The sequence below is a fragment of the Symsagittifera roscoffensis genome, chromosome 8, assembly GCF_963678635.1.
Source record: "Symsagittifera roscoffensis chromosome 8, txSymRosc1.1, whole genome shotgun sequence".
Classification (NCBI taxonomy): Eukaryota; Metazoa; Xenacoelomorpha; order Acoela; family Convolutidae; genus Symsagittifera; species Symsagittifera roscoffensis.
In genome coordinates this window covers 19,795,700-19,799,984 of record NC_087069.1, presented here as the reverse complement: position 1 = coordinate 19,799,984, position 4,285 = coordinate 19,795,700, and the positions used below count along the sequence as shown (strand labels likewise).

The 4,285-nt window shown below is 36.7% G+C and overlaps 1 long non-coding RNA gene across 1 annotated transcript; it reads left to right on the top strand.

Moving 5' to 3' along the window:
- Positions 1-214: 214 nt before the first annotated feature.
- LOC134853358 (uncharacterized) lies at positions 215-1,395 on the top strand. Its single transcript, XR_010164352.1, has 3 exons — positions 215-252; positions 439-483; positions 842-1,395. It is a non-coding gene; the product is annotated as an uncharacterized LOC134853358 (long non-coding RNA).
- The last annotated feature ends 2,890 nt before the right edge of the window (positions 1,396-4,285 follow it).

Sequence of the window (4,285 nt, the reverse complement as noted above, 5' to 3'; positions counted from 1 at the left end):
ACCAACGCTATAATGAACTAAATCAATGGTTCAGCATTGCGAGTCCCCTTTTAACAATAGCGGGAAACAGTTAAAGAGATCGGGAAATATTATAGTTTCGCTCAAAATCTAATCTATTTCAAAAAACTTTCGAGAATGAAGTTTTCCGCTGAATTTTTTGTAGGTAAAGTTTTTAAATATGTATTACGTTTTCTGAACGTTTCTAATTCAGCGGAAAACTTTCGAGAATGAAGTTTTCCGCTGAATTTTTTGGTAGGTAAAGTTTTTAAATATGTATTACGTTTTCTGACGTTTACTACGGGGAAAAACCTTACCTCATATGCGGCTGATGCTTTTTTAAACCCAAACTTCCAGTATTTAATTTTAATCCTCTTTTAACATAAGTTTCCGAAGAAAGATTCAATTTGAAATCATTATAGTTCATTCAAATATGTTTAGCTACAATTGGAGCGGCCGTGATGTGTCTGCTGGTAACAACATCAGGTGAGAAAATTTGAGGATGCTACTTAAATTTTGATTTCTTTTGAGCTCACTTAGGAGGTATCATTATAACAAATACTTTTAAGGATTGTCCTTTCAGCGGCGTAATTGATTTCCGAAGAATTGAACACTTAACAGAGATAACGAACCTCAAACAAAATAGTGATACCAGTTCTATTTTCTTCACGTTTGACCACTTTATTGACGTCAAGGTATCTGTGGCAAACGACCATTTTTATTTCAAACGCTGAAAATGACCAAATAAAACCGGCCGCCTAAATTCGTTCACCGTTTGACATGAGCTTATGTGTTTCTCCTATCAAATAAATGCCAAAAAATTATTAAGAATTGTAAATTTTAGGAGTGAAACCACCTTTACTGGGAGATTGGGGTTTTGTGGGGCCGATATATAAAGAGTTCCAAGACGGTATATTGTCGGACAAGAACAACGCAGATCTGGTTGACATTCTTCTCGACTTGGGATGTGACCCCCAAACTCTTTTCGTTCGGAGTTTAGCATATAATTATGCTGGAGATTCTACCGAGGCAGTGCTTGAAGTGGAGTGTGGCTCTCAGCACAAATGGATATATGGGACGAGGCTTCTTGCAGACGTTCAGGGTGTTTTCTCCGAAAATCCCATTATCTGATGATTTCGATAATTTATAGTATTATTTATATTCGATAATTACAAGTCCGTTAATTTATCAATTGTTGCTATTTTTTAAACTGTTGAAAATATATTCGTTGCGATCAGCAGCTTATTGCTTCGTATCCAACGGCAAAAGAGAACCAACACCAAATCTTCACTGACAAGCAAGGCCAGTAGAGACTTGCACTTTGAATTCTAAATTCAAGTTTCCAATATGCCCAATTCGAAAAAAGATTCAGTATGTCCAATCCATATCCTTATTCAACTTGAAACCAAATTGACAAATTTTGAGCAAATTTGAGGGGAGACCGAACTATTTTTTTTGCAATTTTGCACATTGAATCTTTTTTTTTGACTTGGGCATAGTGAAAAATTAAATTAAGAGTTTAAATTGCAGTTTTCTACTCTGTTAAGCATTTAGTATTCCTTTCAGTAATCAACTGTGTTGCGAGCTTCAGCTCCCAGCCAGCGATTCTTAAACCTAAGTTGTATGATTCAAAAATTAAATAAAGGTTTGGTTGCAATTCAAGGATTGCATTGACTGGTAATTAAGACTGAAAGTACATCATGTGCCCTAAAGTATCTTTGTTACCTTGTCGAAAGTCATAAAATCATTCAAAAATTTGATCGATTTCTTCTAACTTACTAATCATGAATTGGAATTTGTTATTTTTTAAAGTTATTCCTATGAATTATTTTTCACATCATGAATAGCCTCGGGATTGCAATTAGGTACGGTGATCGAAGTGTTTGGGGCTTGGTTCTACAACTGATTAGGAGGTCTAAGAAATTTTTGTTTTCAATTATGGCAAGTTTCACAGCCAATAAAAAAAAGTTGAAGTTTATATGTCAGTTTTTTTTTACCCATGAGCGCACGATGCCACCAGGACCTGTAGGCACTTCAAAATCTTAGCTATGTTCCAAATGCTTAGAGTATAAACGAAGTTGGTTTTCTATATAATTTCTTGTTTGAATTCACCTGGCCCAATCGATCAAAATTGGAGCGTACTGTTTGAGTTGTCATTTTCAAAAGCTGTCCAATCGACCTTTAGTTGGTTTCTAGGATTGGTACTCATTTTGTTTGTGCTTTGCTGTGAGTAGAAACTATAGGAAGGAGAGTAGATGAATGGCCGTCCGAGAAAAAAGTGTTTCGGGGTAAGTAGTAATTGGTCATAAGTGGTGCTGAATTATTTAGAGTTTTACATTCGACTACTAGAGATGAAAACTCCTGAGAGTCTGTCAGATCCTAAATTCCGAAGAAGAGCTCGTTCTAATATGGATACGAGTCTGGCCCACACCCTACTAAAGTGAGCTATTGTTCGAAATTGAATGGGTGTTTCATAAATCACTAAAATGAATTCTCTGTCGAAATTGAGTGTCTGTTGCTTAAATCACTAAAGTTAGGTCTTGGTCGAAATTGAGTGGCTGTTGCATAAGTAGCAGCTACAGATCATGTTGCATTAACCGATGAATTAGTTTCTCTACTCCGACTCAATTCATAATTCTTCGAAATGGTGTTGAGCAGTTTTTCGTTCAGAGATTTTCTGTGGCTTCCAAGTGAAATGAACGCGTGTTAGTGAATGACAAGAGCAGGCGTGTGAAAAGTCAAATGTAACTTTTGTATTTAGTTTGTTTTTGTGCGATGTAGATGGACTTGTGCTATCCAATTCATTTTTCTTGAAAGGAATTAAACACTTTTCCGGGCCGTGGAACCGCTGGGAAGATAGATCAGCCATAAAACAGATTTAATCCTTTACTTCGAAAGTGGCGGCACGAGAAACAGTGATGAAGAGTTTGCCTCAATGATTTTCTCAGTCTCAAAGTCCCCAATTTCGCTGTAAGTAAATCCGTATAAAATCAGTGACGATGTGCATGCATTTATCATGAGCATGTTCAATCATCAGTCCAATTGATAGTTCATTTTCGTGCAATATAATATGATACATAGTTGCACCTGGAATTGATGAAATTTTCAACCGACCGCGCACTAGAACATTATTTCCATCCATGAAAATCATTAGGGTAAAAAAGCCTCTTTGGTCTCTTGTGCTTATCTGTGGTAAGTTGTTCAATGGTATGCAGGAGGCTAGTGCATTGAGTTTGCGAGAAAGCTAATTCCTTGAGATTGCTCGTAAAGTATAGTCTTTGCCTGCTTTGCACAGTCGAACTTAAAAGAGTTTGTGTTAACCTGTTTTGTAGTTGAGTCTCGGCGCTGTGATTCAGACCAAATTTTTTCCGGTAAAATAAACATTCTGGTGGTTGTAATCAAAGTTGTTTCATATCTTGTAGCGGAAAACCTCTTGTAGCTTGATCGGCTGGGTTCCTGTAACCTGGGAGTTGGCGCCATTGTTGATCATTTGTTTTTGACACTGTTTTATTAATTTTGTTCGAATAATAGAAATTTTTCTTTTTCCCTTGGTTCTTCTAATCATAAATGAAGACTTTTTATGCAATTTATTCGAAACTTGGATGGACATGCAAGCTGCCTTGGCGAAAGGAGAAGCATCGGTGAAAACATGTTGCAAATTAATAAAGCAAAGGAGAAGCTGTGGCTCGTTATTTTTTTTGGTTTAGCTGGATATACAACTGCCCTTTAGTGTCATCAGCGATTATTGCACAAAAATTTTTTTTTTCTTGTGTCAAAACACTCACTCAAAAAAGAATCAACTCCACTTAATTGAGCTTCTTTATTGGACTTTATCGCACCTATTGAGAATTTGACTCATGAGCATGTTCAATTATCAGTCCAATTGATGGTTCATTTTGGTGCAATATAATGGGATACATAGTTGCACAAGGAATTGGTGAAATTTTCGAATATATCCATTATTAGTCATCAGGGTAGTATAGCGTCTTTGGTGTCAAGTCTTTATCTCTGGCAAGGTGTTCAATGGTTTGCCGAAGGCTAGTGTGTTGAGTTTGCGAGGAAGCTAGTTTCTTGCGATTGCTCGTAAAGTATAGTCTTTGCTTATGCTGCACAGTCGAAATAAAAAGACTCTGTGTTAACCTGTTGCGTACTTGAGTCTCGCTGCGCTGTGATTCAGATCAAAATTTTTCCCGGTAATAGTCAAATTTCTGGTGGTTGTAATCAAAGTTGTTTCACATCTTGTAGCGGAAAACATCCTGAAGCTGGGTTCCTGTAACCTGGTAGTTGG